At 34.1% G+C, this 22,637-nt stretch overlaps 2 long non-coding RNA genes across 2 annotated transcripts in view; both read right to left on the reverse strand.

Moving 5' to 3' along the window:
* LOC128282525 (uncharacterized) overlaps positions 1-22,637 on the reverse strand; it is a 66,586-nt gene extending 43,949 nt beyond the window's left edge. Inside the window, exon 1 of the long non-coding RNA XR_008272822.1 lies at positions 22,411-22,637. This is a non-coding gene — a long non-coding RNA (uncharacterized LOC128282525). The remainder of the gene's footprint in view (positions 1-22,410) is intronic.
* LOC128282524 (uncharacterized) lies at positions 1,385-3,278 on the reverse strand. The gene is made up of 4 exons (XR_008272821.1): positions 3,188-3,278; positions 2,989-3,073; positions 2,834-2,876; positions 1,385-1,612 (listed from the first exon to the last, which is right to left on the reverse strand). It is a non-coding gene; the product is annotated as an uncharacterized LOC128282524 (long non-coding RNA).

A 22,637-nucleotide genomic window follows, 5' to 3' on the forward strand; every position in this document is an offset into this window, starting at 1 on the left:
TCTACTATCTATTTATACCAAAATTTCAGATTAATTTTTCATTTTATTCATTTTAGTCTCTATGTACAAAACTAATAAGTAAATGTTACAATCTAGTATTTTTTTTCATAATCTAAGCTCAAAATCTATCAATTTAACACTAAAATCTTTAATAAATCAACAATGGCAATATTAGAAAACTTTAACAATTTTGCAAATCAGTACATAGGCTAGCTAAATCAAGCTCTCATGACTTCAAAAACATAAAAATTACAAGAAAAGGACTTCAAAATGCTTACCAATTAGGGATTGAATAGATTGAGCTTCAAAACTGGTTTTTTTTAAGTTTTCAAAACATGGCCAATTTGGTGGAATGAAGAAGATAGAAAAATCTCACTAAAATTTGCCTTATATTTAAATATTTAATTACTTAATTAATGTAATTAAATCTTAATTAATTAAACCTTAATCACAATTAATCAAAATTAGTGAAAGTTAACATTATCATCCACTATTTGACGTAACAAAATTGTTTTTTTTTTGACCATTTTGAACATTTAGCTAATTAAAAATCTGTAGTAATTGAACTTTTAAATTTAGCCATTGTATTGTAGTTAAGCAATTAATTGACAAAATTACTGGGCCAAACTCTAATATATTGTTATACCAATTCCGTAAATATTCATATTCAAATTTTAGGGACCCGATTTACAAAAATGGGTTTCTAAAATCTCGTTTTCTAGCACTACTAAAAATCGAGCTGTTACATAAAAGGCAAAAGTAAAACCTAAAACTTAAAATATATTATTTTCTAAATGGTTTATATTTGTACTAACATTTTGGAATTTAATAAGTGGTCCAAGCATTGTGACCATACAACATATTGGAAAGAAAATTTGGTATTGATGCAATGAGCAATTGATATGGAAACTAACGATTTGGTAAATTATGTTCTACGTAGTGGAGTTCATTTGCTTTAATTAATAGCACATCATAATTTTTATTTTTATTTTTACTTTTCTAGTTTGTGGATGTTGTACCCACAAAAAAATATATCGCAGTCATATTATTGTTGAGGCATGTGCGCACAATCATTTTTTTACCATATGCATGCCCCTTATATGCTTTTGTAACACCCCAAACCCGGCCCAGACATTATGGCCAAATCTGACGTGCCACATTGGAGTTGAAAATCCACGTTCCGTTTTAGTGTTTTAAAACCATATATTTTGTTGAGTTAACAAAGTGTATGGAAGCTGGGCACCAGGTAGGTATCCGAGACAAAGGAGGTGAGCCATGAAGGCTACTTAAGTACCAAGCTCTTTGATTGGATCCAATCCTAGACATGCCCACAACCATAGCCACACTTTGTTATATCGAGTTTAAATTTGTTTAAGTGGACGTCTTTGATAAATCGATTAATTGTGGTGTTGAGATATTTTGAAAACAAGTATCGCTTTGAAAACACGTCCTAAGTCTAGCCCATAAGAAAAGTTAAAAATGGCCTTATTACAACCCAAAAATAAATAATAAAGGAAATTAAATGAAAACCAAAGCTTATTTAAAGGTCCAAAAGCGATCACCGTGGCCACTCTGAATCCCCTCCGGTCCAAGTCCCCATATCAAGGCTCACCTGCAAGGTTAAGGAAAGGGGGTGAGTTTGGAAACTCAGTGTGCAACAAGCCCCTTTCAGAGCCCAAAACAATGACAGTCTGTTGGGTCTAAGCCCAAATCCAATCTCAAGCATGTATTGGGCCATAGCCCTTTTCATATTTCATATTTCATAACACCGGGTCAAGCCTTTTCATATTTCATATTCTTGGGCAAGCCTTTTTAGAAATCCAGATGGCCCATAGGCCCATTTCAATATCACATGTAATGTCAAATGAAAAATGCAACCCATTTGGGAGACTACTCAACCCACCATCCGCTACTCTCCACCGTACCAACCAACACACCATGTGGGATTAACTCGACCTACCCCGCCATAACTCTCCTTTGGCAAAGATAGTGCTGATTATATAACCTGAGGCCTAGCCTCTTTTTAATAATGGGCAAAGCCCTTTTTTAATAACTGGGGCATAAGCCCTTTAATAACTGGGGCGTAAGCCCTTTTAATAACTGGGGCATAAGACCTTTTAATAACTGGGGCATAAGCCCTTTTGCACTTCCTCCATCCATATAAAAAACCCAACCCAATGCATTTATGAACATCTCGTGTGCATATCATACATATCATGTGCATATCATACATGTCATGTGCATATCATACATATCATGTGCATATCATACATATCATGTTTATCAAAATCTCATGCATTAAGTTCATATATAAACCCTAGGGGTATAATGGTCATTTTTACCTAGGGGCAAAACGGTCATTTTCATATTATAAGGGTAATCTTGTAATTTTACCAAAAATTAGGGTTTCCATGTTCATTAACGGTTACAAACAATTCATGGGTGCAAACAAGTGATTCGGCCCATTTTAATAAAACGAGTTATTGGGCAAAAACCCTAATGGGCCCTACTCACCGATTTTATCATCTAGGCCCATTTAGCCTATGTCCATAACAAGATAACAGTCTTAACATGCAATTTAACATATTTCGTTTTCTACCAATTTTACCCAATGGGCCCGAAAGCCCAATGGGCCCCACTTCTACCGAGGCCCAACTTACCAAGAACGCCAAAATCACATTCTTACCGCTTTCCATCGTTCTCGATCATTGTCTCATCGATTCTAACTAACTAGTGAGCGTCATTGCTCACAAGTCCTCGAAATGCCGTGATTTGAGATTTTACTTTTCAACATTTTATCGCTTTAAGCTATGAAAAAGGGTTCGTTACACACCTGTTTGCGATATTCCTCGTCGAGATCTCCTATGTGATTTCTCCTATAATCAATCGTTAATAGATTAGACCATGTTAATATTAAACCAAATCGAAAACTACCTATCATCATCACTTACACATTCGCCACCATCCACAATGGCCCTGGGTTCATACCTTTGCCGAAGTTGATGACTAGATTTAGTCACTCCGATGATCCAAGCTTTTCACACACTCCTCGATCGGTAGCCTTTAATCCTCACTAGCACCAACAAACCAAATAACACCAAAAACCCTTTTAGCCTTAGTCGACAGAGGGGTTTTCAGCTTTTCTTAAACCACAAGATACAAATGGAAAGAAGGTTCGAATACTTACGAAGAGATCTACTCGTTGAAGAACGTTCCAAATACCTTTCTACCCCATATCCGTTGAGAATCCAACTTAAACGTGCGTAGAAAATAGATCTAAATATTAATTCCCGGATCACTAAAATATGAAGCTTTCGACTTTTCAGAAAACATTAATCTAAGCTATTTAGAGGGTTAGTACACACCTGTTACGGGTTGAAGTTGAAACGTTTCCATAATCAATCACCTACGATAACCACCACCTGTCACTCAAACTCAACTATTCCAATATCAATATATGTATATCCTAAGCACATCAGTCATACGGAACATAAGGCATATTCGTCATTTTACCATACAGGGGTATTACGGTCACTTTACCCTACAGGGGCTTTACGGTCTTTTTACCTAATAGGGGTATTTTAGTCATTTCATCCTACAAGGGTGTTTTGGTAAATCTACAAACCAATGGTATTTCAGTAATTTTGTTAACCAATGGTATTTTTATAATTTTTAGAAAGTCAAGGGTAATTCTATAACTTTGTAAATCAGGGGTATTTTGGTAATTTTACAAATTGAGGGTATTTCGGTAATTTCACAAACCAAGGGTATTTTGATAATTTTACAAACTAGGGGTATTTTGGTAATTTTACAAACTAAGGGTATTTTAGTAATTTTGTAAATCGAGGGTAAAATAGTAATTCTGTAAATCAAGGGTAAAATAGTAATTCTATAAATCGAGGGTAAAACTGTAATTCTGTAAATCGAGGGTAAAACGGTAATTCTGTAAGTCGAGGGTAAAACGATAATTATGCAAATCAGGGGTAAAACGGTAATTATGTAAATCGGGGGTAAAACGATAATTTTGTAAATCGGGGGTACTTTGGTAATTTTACAAGTCGAAGGTATTTCAGTAATTTTACAAATCGAGGGTATTTCAATATTTTTACAAACTAAGGGTATTTCGGTAATTTTAGTAAACTAAAGTATTCTAAACATGGATAACAATACTAATGGCTCTAAAGCCCATTCTCATTAAATGGGCCCACACGCTCGTGTGACCCTTTTAGCCCAAATCTAGCCACAAATATTAGATTCACCTAGCTCGCCCAATATTTACTACACAATCAAACAACTTATCCAATTGGGCTTGTAGGCCCATTAGGCCCACATGACCCCTTTCGACCCATCGCTACCAAGTAGCCATCCTACACTAGAGTTGTAAGAAATACACACCTGATAGGAGACTGGAGTTAATCCACACTCCGAGCACTCTTAGCCGACGCCCAACCCAAACGAGCACGCCATACAGCGAAAGGGATCAGCCAAGAAAGGTGCCTTTACTCTCCTCATGGTTCCCTCTATTTAAAGCCAGCTTTGTATCCACTCTTATGTTAGCTTCCCGATGTGGGATCCCTCCAACATTACAGTTTAAATTCAACACCAACTCTTGCTGCTCCCTGTTAGCAAAATAAATGCTCTTTGCTTGCCATGGGATTCAACCTATGCCTCCCTTAAATGCTCCACACGCTACTTGCCACTAAGCCACAAGGCTTTTTGTGTCATATTTTTCCCCAATTAATTATAAGGTCTAGAGGCCAAAGTCCAGTTCCCTTTAAAAACCCAAAATAAATTGCAAGAGCCAAAGCTTGAACCAGTGCTCCCATACAACCTTAATGACGCCACAACCACTAGACTACAAGCTTCCTTGTGTCATTTATTTAACACAATAATTTAAAACCCTCATCCAAGCATCCGTGTTTTTTCACTTAATACCAAAATTTTGCTAAAGCCCAAGTTTGAACCCAAGATTTCTCCAACACTTCTCAAAGCCATTAACCACTAATAGCAAACATTTAATTGTTTCATTTCATTGCACAATTAAATACCTATATAAAACCTCTTTACGGACCCACACTCAAGGCCCAATACTTCTAGGCCCAAATTCGGGGTGTTACAGCTTTTCTTACAGCAAGTAGCATAAATTAGATCAAGTATTAAAACAACTTGTGATGGTAAAGAATTCTGGCAAATGTAGAGAACAAGGATATCTATCATCCCATTGATTTCTATTCGGGGTGTGAGAGTAATTGGGCTTGTTAGATTTGTATAGCACGTGGCATATTGGACAAATGTCTCCAACATAGGTTATGGACTGCATTGATCGAGGATGGAAATTTTGATCAAGGATAATGATGAACCATACATGTATTCATAAAAAAAAAGCTCCTCTACCTCGACTTGAGCTTCTAGTTTCCCAATGTTGAAGGATGAATATGGAAGCGTGACCGCCGCCAGACGTGTGAACATTTGGACTGGAAATATTGCAATAAAATAGATGAATAATTAAATAGCAGTGTCCACAAGTATACAGGTCAAATTGTAATAAATATTAGTGTTAGAATGGAACACTTCGAGAAGCATTTCAAGGATCGTACCCAAGGGAGGTTGAATTAAACCTAAATTAACTCTCTATACTAATAGGGCTAAACAGTACCAATTTAAATTTATATTACGAAAAATCTAATTAACATCAATTAATTAAATTAACCCAAAAATTATTTAGACTAAAAATCAACTAATTATCAACCAAAATTAATTTAATAAAACAAGCAGGAGATTAACTCACTTCAATGATCCTAATTAACTTAATTCAGGTTTTATCAAGTTAGCTATTAATTAACCAGTTATTACCTCTTGGTCTCTCACTAATTAACTAATTGATCATTACACGCTTACCTCTTGGCCTCACTTTCTTGACCGGGATAAATTATGAGGTACTTGGTAGACTTATATCTCAATCTTGTTTATCCTAAATTACGTCCTAATAGTGTCACTTCCTAGGGTTTATGTAACGCCCTCAACCTGACCTGATTTTCGGGTCCAAATTTTAGGTGTTACTACACTTAATACTTAACAATTTAACAAAACAGATTACAATTTCTCATTTCTTTAAATATTTTATTTATCATTTTAACTAAAAAACTTAACATAAAAAAAACAAAGGGGTATTTAAAAATACTTATTATATCGCATAAGATACGTATAATTACAATAAAAAAGTTAGTTTATTGTAGATGTTTATGATATATCCTAAAACTTTGTCACATTTCCACTGTATGCATAATAACCCATTTCACCGCTACTCTGGTGTACTCCTAGAATCGTCCCTCATAGCGCAAGCACTTAAAAATAATAAAAAATTTATGAGTATAAAAATAATTGGTGATCTTCATCACATCATAATTTGGTGGATACTTTATATTCTTGGAAGAACATTTACGAGTCAACCATCATTTTGAACCATTTATATCGAGTGAATACTACAGTTTTGGTACACACATACATGTTAACTATAATACTCTTAATAAACCAATTCTTTCTTATCTGACTAACTAAAGATTTATTCAAATATTTCCTTGATTCTCTGTCATATATGTACTTCTCAACAGAACATATCTTTAAATTCATTCATACAGACCATATCTTGATACTTGCACTTACCTCAAAAATAGTTGTTCATATACATCAATCAAGGGCGAACACATACACATTTAGCGAATATTTATGCAGATCTGAGTACCATCGAAATATTCTACAAATCATACCCTGATTCAATACCACAACCCTTTTACTATAGTCCAAATGCTCAAAATAATCAATATTCAGATTCCATACAATTTCATACGAACTCATTATACAATTCAAATATGACAACTTTCATTTAACTCTGATTCAACCTTAACACAACGAACCCAAAATGACAATTTCTTAGGTCATACATAGATACGAACAAGTCCATATCCAACATTATTAGACAATCATGGCGGATACCTTTATTAACATACAAATGCACAGATCTTTTTAGAAACTTATTCAATTATTTCACCAATCTTACCCAACCCTTAAACTTGAGCATATCATTACTTTAGCTTAACCATACTTATTACAAAACTAACAGAGTTTATCTATAGTTTACCAAAAAAATAGTTATACACATCGTACTAGGCATACATGACAGATCACGCCATAAGGGTCAAACAGAACACGCCATAAAAGCATCATATAGAATCTCGTGCTTACTGTCCTGGCCGACTTGCAGAAGACGCCAAGGGTTTCTCCTACATGGGCTTATACAAAGTTTCATGTATTGTGATTTCCCATTTTGATTTACACATTATCGAAGGCTACACCATGAACAATCCATACAGACATATCATATCATGCCATAGGTCTTAACCACATGGTCTTACACACTTTCATGTATCGTATTCTGTCATTCCAGTTTCATCTTTTTGGAGGCTACAACATGAATGGTTCCAAATCATACCAAGCTGCCATAGGACTCTACCTCATGGTCTTACAATCATTTTCAATTTGTTATATGTTAGTTTAGTTAGGAATATAACTACCCTACTAGAGGCTTCACAATAAAACATTAGGCCAGCATTTACTTACCTAGGTAATCACCTTCTTACAAACTTATACACCTTGTATACCAGACGTTTACTTGCATGATTTTCAAACATCCTTCTTTTAACAGAACTTTATGCATATCATTACAGAACATCTCTCATCTTTACTATACCCATACCTTTACCATTTTTCGTAGACATCATCATCCCATTTTTGAATGTGTATATATATATTTCTTATTTAAATAGTTCATGTAAAAAAGTCAAGGTAAAGACTCACCTGATTCTCACCTATTGTAGTTCTAAGCTTCAGACTCAAACATCCCTTTCGAACCAGTAACAACAACTACTTAGAAACATAAATTTACTATTACACTCTTATACATACAATTTACTTATCAACTCAATCGCTGGCAATCTCATATAAAACCTTGTACTTAAAGTTTTACTATTCATACAACTCTTACAGTCTTACTCTTTTAGAACTTAACAAGCATAGCTAAAACACTTACCCAGAGATGGAATAACCACTGATTAAACCGAAATCATAGCTTCTAGCTTATTGAGGAAGAGATACCATTTAATTTAAGAAAAATAATCAGAAAATAACATGTAAGGAAAAATAAGAACCTTCTTCAAAACCCATCTCACACCTATAAATATGACCCAACGTACTTAGTGGAACTTAACAAGTGTCACACATTTCAGAAGTTGCCTTCTTAATGGTCTACAGTTTTTGAGAAAAACATAAATAAGTCCTTTGCATTCACAATTACCAATCTAAGCTATATAATTGATTTCTAACCAAATTGCTTATAATCTAAGTAGCACAGTATTCTAGACAAACAATGCGTACTATACCTTTGGTGATAACTCAAAGCATACATACCCTTTTATCGCTTAACACAAACTTCTTCTTAATATTACAGAATATCATGAAATGAAATCCTCACTTACTTGTGTGGCGATTACTATACGCCTACACGTATATACCATAATAAGAAATTAGGTGAATTACACTTCGCCAAACAAATTATTTTACTGCTATACTCTAAAATTTTAGACTTGCACATAATTTAAACCAACTAACCTGGATTTAAACCCTTATTCATTCGTTTATTAATCACATATCCATTCGTTAATATCCTTAAGGAAATTAGCTACTCATGGATCTAGATACAATAATCCCTAAACTCATATTTAACATGCAAAACAATAAATTAAATAAAAGTAGAGAGTAGAGAAATAAGTCTATTTCAATATCGATTTGTGCTCAGAATCGAAATCTCCTTTCACAGTCGCAAAGACCACTTCAATTGCAATTGGAATCAACAATGAAATAATGAAAAACTACTATATTAAAGCCTTGAATCAAAATTGAATCCAAGTTAAAACAACAACGAAAGTACTTAAAGGACTAAATTGAAAAGAAAATAAAAACTAAAGTAAAACCCTAAAATAACTAAATGGCTCACTTGGTCAAGCCTCCTCAAATGAGACTTAACATGCCTATTTATAGAACTTATGATTAGACCTAATTAGGGTTACTAAACAACCCAAAAATCTACTTAAGTTACTTTGTGCAGACTAAAATACCCTTAATTAAAATTTTAGCTCATAACTCGGCGTCGAGACACAACCTTCAAATTTTGGGTATTTTAGCATGTCACAAAGCTACAGTCGTCTTTCGTATTCTAGGCCAGAAAACAGTGTCCTACATAGTAGATAGAATCGTTAGATCATTCCTAGGCCCATAGTGGCCCATTAGGTTATTGCATAACTCAAAATTGCATAAAAACTATAATAGCCCATTTTCGGTGGTGTCAAAAATAGCACTTTTGATACCACAATTTCGATGAGTGAGTTAGTATTTTAACATTTATTTAATGTCTATGGGATTAAATTAGGGTTGTATTGAATTTTCCTTAAGAAATTTTAAGGTTTAAATAACTAATTAGGTAAAAGGACTAAATTAAAAAAGATACAAAAGTTTATTTCTATTAGTTAAAAGGATCAAGTGGATGTGGAAACTTAATATAATGAACTTAGATGGTAATTATACCATATAATATGTTAGTAGATAGTTATGGAAAAGGTTTAGTTGAAAATTTTAATTATTAACAAGGGTAAAATGGTAAATTAGTAATTAAACATAAAATTAGTAAGCTAAAATCATCATCTTCATTCTAGTCAAGTGAAAATTGAAACACCATTGAAATAGAAGGGGGAAGCTTAAAAAATCGAAACACCATTGAAATAGAAAGGAAGCTTAAGTTAAGGCATATTTTTCATGCATGGTATGTTTTTTAGTTCCATTTTTAGTTATTTTTATATTTTTGAGTTTGTATTAGCTTAATCTAGCTAGCCCGGGGTCAATTTGTAAAAATCTTAATTTTTTAGAGACTTTCCATGAATGAGTTACATGTGTTTGTGAATTTGGTTGATAGAATATTAAGTTTGATTGAGGAATAAACTTATTATGTTAAGAGATTTTTAGTGATTTTGAGTATTAAGGATTAAATTGTTTAAATAGCAAAATTCATTGGAGATAATATGAAATTTTGATAAACATGGGCTATTAAGGAACCCTATAAAAATCATTAGCATGAAATTTTGTTAACTGTAGCTAAATTGTAAGTTTCGGGTCTAAGGACTAAATTGCATAAAAGTTAAAATGTTAAGGGTAATTTCATCATTTCACATTCAAATGGGTTATAAGTTAGAATTAATGATATTAAGCTATTTTAATTATTTAATTGAATGAAGTTATTATTTAGATTAAGAAAAGAATCAACTGGACTTGAACCGAGGGAAAGTAAAAGTCTCGGGTTAATTCTCGACTTTACCGTAACAGCCGTTGTAATTGAGGTAAGTTTTTATTTCATTTTAAAGTATTACATTTGAATTTATATGATTAACTGATATCTTTATATATGTATCTATGTATTGGTGTTTAAGATTGTTTTGATTTGAGAAAGGGAAAGGACAGTGATTTAAATACATCATGGTATAATACTCGAAAAGGAAAAGATCATGGTTGAAAGATACCATGGCACTGTATTCGGTATTTCTAAATCAATGAAAAGGTTGAAAAGGATGCATTTGAAAAGAATATAAAATGAAAAGATGTACTTGAAAAGGTATCATTAGAATGAACTAATAAATATAAGTTTGTTATGTGATATGAAATGGTTATGTACATTTGAATTAAAAAAGAAGATGAGTGAGTATGTGATTGATGATTTATATGTTGAAATCTTATTCATGATATGTTACATGCTATTATGATTGAAATGTTCTTATACATATATAATTACTAACTTGTGAAGTGGTGTGATTAGGAAGAAATCTGTATATAGGGTAATGAACAATGCTTTAATGGTTTATTCATGTAATTATTTATTCGATAAGTTTAAATTTCCTTTATACGAGCTTACTAAGCATTGGTTGCTTATATAGTTGTTTTCCTTGTCTTGTAGATTATCAGAAAGCTCAATCGGTTGGAATCACGTTGGAGCATGATCACACTATCCAAACGTTATTTTGGTAGTTTTTGGTTGTTTTGGAAAATGATTATAAATGGCATGTATAAGGCTTAAATGTAATAAGATTCTTAATTATGTTATTTGGTTAATGTGATGTGGTTGGGTTCTTCTGTATATGTTTTGCCTTGGACTTGTAAATGCTTAGGTAAGTATATGTCTTTTGGTCACTTTTGAATGCATTGTAAATATATATGGCATATGACTTGTTGATATATGAATGAGGTGATTCGATGATATGTAAATGAGTATTATGTATGTTTTAGGTACAAAATGTTGTTTCCGATTAAGTTTAATTGGTGTGTGAATTGAGGTGTCTTATGATGGCATATTGGTTAGTTTAGGATGGACGATTTTGGCATGTTTCTAGTGCCTTTGAATGTGTTATAAACAATGTGAAACAAGCTAGGTATGGTGTCTCTTGGTGTACAAGGTTTGGTGTTTGATTTGGCTTGTTTTAGAGGCAACATATGTTGCACACGGCCTGGGGCACGGGCTGCCACACGGTCGTGTGCCACACATGGTTACCCCACACAGTCGTGTGTCATTATTGTTTTTGGTGTAGGTTTCACATGGTTTGCAACATGGCTGTGTGACTCAACATCGAGTGCACACACTATTTGGCACATGTTTTGCATCACGGTCGTGTGTCATTATTGTTTTTGGTGTAGGTTTCACATGGTCTGTGACATGGCCGTGTGACTCAACATCAAATGCGCACACGGTTTGGCACAGGTGTAACACCCATTACCTGTATCCGATGCCGAAACAGGGTACGAGGCATTACCGAACTTAATCGTTCACAAACATGCAAAAACCAGGCTACAAAATTTCATTTGTATCGAAACTTTCATACACATGCATAATGTCCCATTCATTGGCCTACGAAGCCCTAAACATGCATTGAAAGTATTTAGGGACTAAACCGAGAACCTTAGAAAGTTTTGGGAAAACTAAGAAAATTTTTCCATTACACAAAGTCACATACCCGTGAGGACATAGGGACACGCCCGTGCGTCTTCGACACACCCGTGTCCTCAGGCCGTGTAACTCTCTGACGATGAAATCAGTGAATAATTTAAACCACACGGCCAAGCCACACGCCCGTGTGCTAAGGCCGTGTCCCCCACACGGTTGAGACACACGGCCATGTCTCAGCCCGTGTGGCCAACACTTAGGCTATTTTCCAAGCCGTTAAGTTACCCTTAATCCTTCACATCTTTATTTCCATATTACACCATTAATTCATAGCCATGACCATTTAGATTTGGTCATAAAACATTCATCATGCACATATGTCTTAATACCAATCATGCCTGCCTTTCAAGCATAATCACATCACAAGCACTAGAACTTAGCATGGATAGATAGATCTACAAACCATAACCACTATGAGCTACACCTCATGGCCATATACAAGTAACTCAATGTAAGCCAATACCTTTGGCTAATCATAATAACGGCTAACATAAAAACTAAGTCTCTATACATGCCACTCACACGAAAACGCTTAACATATATGGGTCAATACTTCAAAGGCGATGACTTGATAGTGTGATGCTGCCTCCGACGATCTCTAACCCCGAACTAACCTGTCAACACTAAAGAAAAGGAAAGGAAGGGAGTAAGTTTTATAGCTTAGTAAGACCGTATGAAAATAATAAGCAAATTATCAACTTGCTTCTCAAAGTAATACAACCAAATTTGTACTTTTATTTATGTTCAGGTCAAGTTGTTTTCTAGACTCACAGTCATTAAATTTTTAATATTTGGATATAAGGAACTCCAAATTAAATTTTTCTAATTTTTCCTGAAATTAGACTCACATATCTTCTTACCATAAAATTTTCAGAATTTTCGATCTAGCCACTAAGTACAGTTTATTCTTTAAAGTCACCCCTATTTTGCTGTCCGACAGTTCAGACCCCTCTTCACTAAAAATTACTTATCTCTTCATACGAGATTTAGATGATGTTCTCTTTTGTCTCTTTTGAAAATATATTCATTAAGGATTCTAATCGTATAAATTATAACCCTTAATTATTTTTTTACAATTTTTAATGATTTTCCAAAATCGGAACAGGGGATTTCAAAATCATTCCAAATCCATCTCACAACAATTCATATATCTCATAACAGAGACTTCTTTTGCTTACACCATTTCTTTTATATGAAATTAGACTCAATAAGCTTTAATTTCATATTTTATTCAGCCTCTAATTTGATTTTCACAATTTTTGGTGGATTTTTAAATTCAGACTGCTGCTGTTGTCCAAAACTATTTCAATGCTAATTTTACCTCTTCATAATTATCTTCAAATAAGCTTTTATGCCAATCAATTTCTCTTTCCATATTCATTAGGCCACAAAGTGAAGGGGTAAACATATCATGTCTCAATTTAATTCGACCTAAAAGCCTTATACATAATCATCAATCAAATTTACAACATAATTATCCACCATAGGTATTGACCTAATATTTACAAGTTCGTCACAAAGTCATCCTCATAAGTATGACTTACTCATTTACATTTTTACCATCAGGGCAACATAACTAGACTTATATCTCATGAGTTCGAATAAGAACCTGTACGAATCACAACATGATTATATCCTTCCATATCATTATCATGAGCCTTAAAATAACTCGTGAACCCTTTTGGAATACTAATGGATATCCGATAAGCCTCACACAAAAGGGTGAATTGCCGATGCCATATCCCACACATGGTCTTACACTGGCTCACATGTCGAGGCTGATGCCATGTCCTAGACATGGTCTTACACTAGCTCTCATCTCAATGCCGAGGCTATGTCCAACATGGTCTTACACTGGCTCTCATATGGTGGCCGACGCCATGTCCCAGACATGGTCTTACACTGGCTCACAGCCAACGCCGATGCCATGTCCAACATGGTCTTACACCAGCTCTTATAACATAGTCGATGCCATGTTCCAAACATGGTTTTACACTGGCATGTGAAATGTGGCGGATGCCATGTCCCAAACATGGTCTTACACTAGCTCACATGTCACCCCAAATGTTATGGCATGGATATCCAATCTATTCCTCGGTTCAATCGGGACTTTACTACATTAAATTTCATCATGCATTTTCAATCATATTACACAAAATTAATCATTCAACACATAAAAATGATAAAGTTACCTTACTTATGTACAACTTACACGTTTCAATGGAATGTCATATTCCATCCAATTTCCAATGTATTCAATCATCACAGAAATGTTATTAAAATTTGGCATCACTTTCTTATACTCAATATCATCAACATATAATTTAATACAATCATAGCAATACAGATTTCAAGTATATTAACAATAACATGGATAACATGCTTATTTAGTCACACAGACTTACCTCGAATGAAATTTTGGCTAATTATTTCGTTTTAGTCCATAACCTCATACCTTCCGATTTAAGCCCCAATCTTTATTTTCTTGATCTAAAATAATAAAATCCACTACTTTAATCATCATATTAACCAATACATTTCATAATTTATACTTTGAAAAATTACTATTTTGCCTCTAGCCTTTCACAAAATTTATGATTTTGCCCCTAGGCTCGTAAAACGATTTTATCAAATTTTCTCACTAACCAAGCCTAGCCAAATTCTTTTTATACTAGAAGCAGTCCCAAATAGCAATTATTTCTCACACTTATCACTCATTTTATAAACTTTACAAAATGGTTCATTTGAGGTGTTTTCATGAAAATCTTTTCACAAAAGTTATTTATTAAACAACCAAGATTCATTTTCTTTCACAAATTTTCAGTAAATATTACAGATTCTCTCATGGCAAAACCCTAGACTTTCAACCATTTTGCAAAATAGTCCCCTCATTAGCTAGCTCATGCTACAAGGGTCCTAAAAATGAAAAAATCATCAAGAAAGGCTATCTAAATCACTTACTTGCAAGGGATATAAGTGGATGATATTTTTAAGCTTTCAAAACCCCATTTTCAGTGGAGAAGAAGATGAGAAAAAGATGATATCATTCTCACTTTATTTTATTTTATTTCTAGCCAATTTAGTTACCAAAACTCACCTAACTTTGACAACTTTCTTCTTATAAAATACTAAAAACCAAAAATGAAATAAAAACATATTAAAATGCCATAAAATAAGCTTGTTAAGTGTTGGAAAGACCTTTATTTGCCACAACAAATTGTGGCAGATCAAAGCGCAAGCCTAATGATCTTGTTATAGCATAGGTGTACCTATTGATGAAGGTGTTGGGACTAGGGAAAATAGTTGTGATCGAGGAGAAGGTTGAGCTCAAAGTTGAAGTCGAAGATAAGGTGCAAGTCGAGACAAAGGCATTCTTGCTGAAGATACCTTGGCTATTATAGTTGTCGATCCTAACGATGGACTTGATTTTGTAGATGTAAAGGTTAATCCCAAAGTTTCTTAAATCATGGATGAAGATTCGATGCATCAACTAAACCATAAATTATAAATTTATACTATGCTTGACATATGTGGATGTTGAGGTCCATGTAATGCATTTATTAGGGTTAGGTTTACAGTAATGGTGAAACCCCAAATATATATAAACTCGATACTTATCGGTTAAACAAATAATTTAATATTGATTACATCTTACATATAACTCAAAATTTGAAGGTGTCTAGATAACTTAATTATTGCATAATTATTACTTTAGATTCCATTAGAGCGATAGTAACTTTGCGGTACAAATTTTACAATTGAACTCGACACCATAACTGTCGAAAGACTCCTAAGAAAACATATTCTGAAAAATAACTTGCCTATAGACATAATTTAACAAATAGTAATAACTCATGTTTTAAAGTAAAAGAAAAAAAACTCGTTTATTTAATATCTAAAATTATTGCAATATATTTAATGAAACTTGACAAAAAAAAGGATGAGTGACAAAATATAACACTTGGCATATTCTTAGGCGTTAGCTCGCCAAAGTTCTCATTCATTCAAAAATTGGAGGATTGTTTAAAGTCTCATTCTTGGTTGAGTTTAAGGTTTCAAAAACACTTTTCAACCTTAAAAATAATGAAGAGCATTTGATTTTTTATGTCAAAACTTCAATAATAAAAATAGCATGTTTCCACCCAAATGCAAAAAGCTAAGATTTAGGTGCTTTTGACATTTGTGTTGTAAAGTAAAATTATCAAAATATATTTATTCATATTAACTATTTAAAAGACATTTAAAATTTTAGATTAATTTACATTTTATATACCATTATATTAAATTATTTAAACATTATGTAACATTAATTAAATTATTTAAATATCGCTTATCAATACGTTAAATTATTTGAATATAATTTATCATTATACTAATTTTTTATAATATCTTATGTATCATTAATTTTACAAATAATTTATAATAATTACTTAAAATTATTTAAAATTTATATTTCATGTATCATTATATTAAAATATTAAAATATCATTTAAATTATTTTATTTTTTATTTTTCAATATTATGTTTAAAATATACATTTTTACTTCCCATTGTAATTTTTGACAATAATGTAAAGCTCTTAAAATTAGCAATCACACTTTTTCACAACAGTTGTTCTAAAATAACTTTTCAATTGCAACATCAATCAACAACTAAGTCTAAGAGTGACAAAATCATGTCACAATGCAACAATTTAGATATAATTTTTTATTAAAAAAATTAAGTACTTCGATAAAAAAATTAATTAATGGTGAATTTTACGTATAAGTTTTCTTTATTTTGATTTCAAATAATGAAATATAAATAGTTTATGAAATACTCCCCTTCAATAAAGGAACTTTGAACTTTAAAAAACCTTTCGCGGTGGTAAGATACTCATTAGACACCACTTTGTGAAAGTTTGTGAATAAAAAAAGTCTTTATGTTCTTAGTTTATTTTTATTTTTATTTTTATTTTTTGAATAAATTAACACTAGGCTTATTATTTCTAATCAACCAAAACAAAAAAGCAGATCAAAAGTCCAAAACAGAACCTAACAAAACCTAATATCGTAAACAAACATTAACAAACTTGACCAAAAACAGAGGCCTAAAATGGATCCTAAAAGTCCAAATATAAGAAAAATCTAGAAACATTACCACCTACACCTTGCCCAATCAAAAACTCATTGGCTCCCATCCCAAACAAACAGCATTCATTTCATCTTGTTGACGGTTCCATTTCTCAGAGAGTTTCATCTAAACAAAATCATTTCACCTGCACAGTTACCCACTCTCCCCTTTCTCCTTCATCGCACCGAAACGCCTCAGCTCGATTCTCGCGTCTACTTTGTTGCCATCATTCGCTTCGCGTACACAGGGACTCCCCCCATCAAGTAAACGGTCTCACTTCTTTTTAGAGTCTCTATTGCTAAAATGTGGGCTAAACCATTAGCCAATCTCAAAGTATGTTTAAAATTGATACTTTGAAAACTATCTTTTAACAGCTAAAGTCTTGTATATGCGCTCCTATCTGTGATTTATATGGGTCTCGAGATTGACATTTCTTTATATTGGCTAATGAATCACCTTCCACTGTCATCTCCGGCCACCCCATTTTCAAACCTGTTTGAACTGCCTAGATACATGCAAAAGCTTCGGCGGAAAAACACAAAGAGATCCCATCATGGATCTCTGAGCAAGAAAACAACACTTTTCCTTTAGCATTCCTTGCAAAAATACTCGATATCGACCTAAAGCTATGACTTTCATACGTTCGTTTCAAACGCCTCCATTTCACCGCTTTAAGTACCTGTGTAAGTTTCCTTTTGTCTGTTTCATCTAACTCAATACAGTAGTGAATAATAAATCGAGCAATATCTCATCCTATACCGACCTTTCTTTCACGTATTCTCTCATTTTTGTCACTCTAGATGCCCAAAGTGCACCACAAAATAAACGCCTCTAACGGATGAAGCATTCTCCAAATACCCAGGTAAGCCACTATACAAAATCCATCTCTGGTCTATTAAGAATATTTGATAAACTCAAAACTGACCAAACTTCAATAGATAAAGGGTAAACACAAAATAAATGATCCGTTGTCTCTGCGCCTCTTCCACACCGAGGACAAGTCACATTATTTACTAGTTTTCTATGCTGCATGTTGACTAGAATAGGTAAAAATTCCAAAAATCCTCCATATTGTAATTTTAAGTTTTGAAGGAAGGTTTAGGCTCCATAGTTGTTTATAGAAATTTCTATAACTGATTTGTAAAGCATAAGCATTAGGATTCCCCGGAAAATTTGGTAATAGTTTATAGGAACTACGTACCGAAAACTCTCTTGAGAGTTCCACCACTCTATGCTAGCAAATCATTATGGGCCTTCGTCGCTAGAGGAATACAGAGGATCCTAACTGCGTCCACTTTCGAGAAGATATTGACAAGTAACTCCTTTTTCCATGTTCTAGTATCAACATTTATTAGATCTACAACTTTAAAGTTTTGCATGCTATGAACAATGCGAGATAATCTGTAATTATCAGCCCTTGAGATCCAAGTGTCCTCATTAATTGAAATTTCCTCACCCGACTCCACCCTCCAACAAAGCCCCTTGCATCAAAAGCCACCTGTAGCCCAAATGTTTTTCCATGTATAAGATGGCATATTCCCTAAACGCGCATTAATAAAATTGGTATTAAGAAATTATTCCGCTTTAAGAGCATGGGCAATTAACGAATTCAGGTAATTAATGAGCCTCCATCCTTTTTTTGCCAACAAAGCAACATTGAATTTTCCCATGCTACGGAAACTCATCCCCCTTCTTCTTCTAAACGACACATATGCCTCCATTCGCACCAATGTATCCCCCTCCTTTCATACCCTTTTTACCTCCAAAACCCGGCCATTATACTTTCAAGTTCCTCACAAAAAGATTTTGGTAACAGAAAACACATCATAGCATACATTGGTATTGCCTACAATAAAGATTTTATAAATACCTCTTTACCTCCCTGAGACAACAATCTCGTACTCCACACTTCAATCCGCATTTTGACCTAATCTTTAAGATTCTAGAATGATGCATTGTTTCTACTCCCAACCATATTTGGTAACCATAATTACTTTTTCGGTTTTAAGGAGAAACACATTCCCAACATTCTTGAAATTCTCACCTTATTCTCATCAAATGTGTTAAAACTAAAAAAGACCATAAACTTGTTAAAATTCACACACTGACCTAAGTAGCTCTCATATTCCTTTAAGACTTCTTTCAAAAATGTTGCTCCTCTATTAGTCGCCTCACCAAAAAGGATGTAATTATCTGCGAACAACAAATGTGATATTTAAAGACCCCTCTTACTAATCTTGGCTCTTTTAAAAAATCCTCCCTCATTGTCAATCTCATCAATGCCGATAGCCCTCACTACAAATGAGGCAAATAAAATGGTTAAATGGGTCACCTTATTGAAGCCTTCTCATCAGATGAAAAATTCTTCCACTATTACCATTAACATTCACTGAGTAAGAAACTGAATAAATACACTTCATTATGAGATCTACCCATTCTTTTGCAAAGCCCATTCATAACACCACTTCCTTTAGAAAACCTCATATTTAGATCAATGTTTTCCCTGTGCGCTTCTGACAAAAGGTATGCAAAAGCTCATAGGCTAGTAGCACATTATCAGATATTAGTCGCCCAGGTACAAACGCACTTTGGGTATTATCAATGTATTTATCAATACCTCCCTGAAGTCAATTAGCTACTATTTTCGCTACAATTTTATAAATGACTGTGCACAAGCCAATAAGTCTGAAATTCACTAGGTTTGTAGGATTTAAAGCTTAGAGAGTAGCGCAATATTAGTAATATTTGCCAAATCAAAATCATTACCATCATTCATTATACGTAAATTGTACTTAGTAACATCACTCCCTACAATGTGTCAGTACCTTTGGAAAAACATAGTTGGAAAACCATTTACCCCCGGCACATTAGTTGGACCCATTTCCTTCAACGCCACATAGACCTCATCTACTGTGTACTTTGTCGTTATAGTCGAATTGATATCAGGAGAAATACTTGCCTCTATTATGGACAAAATATGTGATAGATAGCCTATCCCATTTGACGAAAACAAAACTTGAAAATATCTAGCAGTTATTTCCCCAATCTCTTTTTCATCGCAAACCTCTCTTTCCTCATTTCGCTCCAACCTGCTAATAGTATTCATACGCCTGCAAGTAGAAGCAATTTTATGAAAGAAAGTTGTATTTTTCCCCCTAAATGAAACAAGTTGGCATATGGCCTCTGCTCCAAAAAACCTCATCTTTATCCATCTCTAACTTAAGCTAAATATTTGTGTCCATGAACTCTGCCAATGTGCCATCATCCTTATCCAACTCTATCATGCTTTCCAAATTCTTTGTAAGATCCCGTTTCAAACCATTCCAACTAGCTTTAATTGATTTCACCCATATCTTTAATCCCTTTCGCAATTTATCCAATTTATCAAAAATAAACCTAGAGGAGGACTCCCACACCTATTTAATTTCCTCTTCTAATGATTCTTCCATCGTCCACCAGCCTTCAAACCTAAATTTCAATTCCCCCAAAAGAGCCCTATCGTGATCTGTGCTTATGAGTAACGGACAGTGATCTAAAAAGGAATGTGGCAAATAACGAATTCATGCATTTGGAAATAAAGTCAACCATTTATCATTTGCGACCCTCTTGTCTAATCTCTCCCTTATGTTTGTCTTCGGCAAATTCCCTCTTTCCCAAGTGAACCACACTTCTAAATATCTCACATCCATTAATTGACACTCTTTAAGGACATACTAGAAAACTTATATTCTTTTCTCCTCCCTTGGCATACCTCCAGCCTTCTCAAAGGAATACATGATTTTGTTGAAGTCTTTATACACCAACCAAGGAAAATTTTGATTCTACCCTAGTCTCCGAAATAAGTTCTAAGAACCATTCCTACTACTTGCAAAAAGTGCTTCATAAAACCCAGTGAATCTCCATTCTTTATCATCACTATCTTTTTTAGACTAGCAGTGTAGCACCCCAAACCCGGCCCAGACGTTATGGTCAGATCCGACATGCCACATCGAAGCATTCAAAACATTTTATATTGTTGATCTAGAAAAACTTACTTAGTGTTTTAAAAGATGATTATAGGTTAAAGTGGATGGAAGCTGTGCACCAGGTAAGAAACCGGAAAAGAGGAGGTGAGTCCATCAGACTGCTTAAGTACCAAGCTCCCTCCAGATCCTATCCTAGACATGCACACCGCCATTGCCACACCTTAACGTTATGTATATTTCTAGGAAACCGATTTGATTAAGTCCTTTTTAGGAAAAGTGATTAATTTTGGAAAATACTTTCATTGCGGAAGCTTTGCTTGTCATCGTGGTATTTTGAAATCAATTGTTGTTTTTGAAGACGTGCCCTAAAGCTTTCCAACTTCAACAGTTAAAATAAGTAATACTTATCTTAGTAACACATATTAACACCATCAAAATTAATTAAGCGGCCTTATTACATTTAAAAACCCAAAACTTCAAATGTAAAAAAAAAGGATGTCTAGTTCACCGTAAGAAAATCAAACTTTCGAATGGGTGGCCATCTCAATTCCCTCATGACTCCAAGCCCACTATGGTTGGGGATTACTGCGTGGATGAAAATAAAAGGGTGAGTTTGGGAAACTCAGTGTGTAAGGAAAACCCATTCAAAGCCCAAGTCACTCAAGCCTATTGGGCCTAAGCCCATTCAGTAATAAAGGGTAATCGACCGAGCCCTTTTCAAATTACAATAAACCGGGCCTTAGCCCTTATTCAGATAACAAGATGGCCCATAGACCCATTTCAAAATACATGCAACATCAATAACATATGGAAGCCCATTTGGGGAGACTACTCAACCCACCAACCACTACACTCCACCCGCATCAGCCCTACACTCCATGTGGGAATAGCTCAACCTACCCAAATTTAACACTCCACGATTTTGCACCTTGTCGCTCAGTTATCAAAGAATTGAGGCAAAGTTTCTAAGACGTGGACAAGCCACTTTTAGTACTTCCTCCGTCAATATCCCAATCCCATGCATCAGATAATAACAACATGGCATGCAGTAAATAACAACAGTCAAACATGCATTTAGGTCAATTTAACCCTAGGGGTATTTCGGTAATTTATCTCCTAGGGGTAAAACTGTAAATTTTCCACTTTTAAAGGTATTTCAGTAATTTATCTATTTTAGGGTTTTTCATACATATTCCTACTTTTCACGTACTAACAGAATCACGTACCGAGTGTTCTTACCGAATTGGGCCCGTTGGCCCATCATTCCAATTTTGGCCCATTAAGCCCAAAAATATCGAGGGCACAGAAATCATGCACTTTGCAATCCAAATTTTGCAGTTTACCAAAAACATTAATCGATTTACCTCACGAGCATTCGCACACTCGCAAATCTACAAAATACCGGTTTTCGGCATTTCGGCTTTTCGACTTTTGCCGATCCAGACTAAGAAAGAGGGTGTTAGTTA

The sequence above is a fragment of the Gossypium arboreum genome, chromosome 10 (assembly GCF_025698485.1).
Source record: "Gossypium arboreum isolate Shixiya-1 chromosome 10, ASM2569848v2, whole genome shotgun sequence".
NCBI classification, from domain to species: domain Eukaryota; kingdom Viridiplantae; phylum Streptophyta; class Magnoliopsida; order Malvales; family Malvaceae; genus Gossypium; species Gossypium arboreum.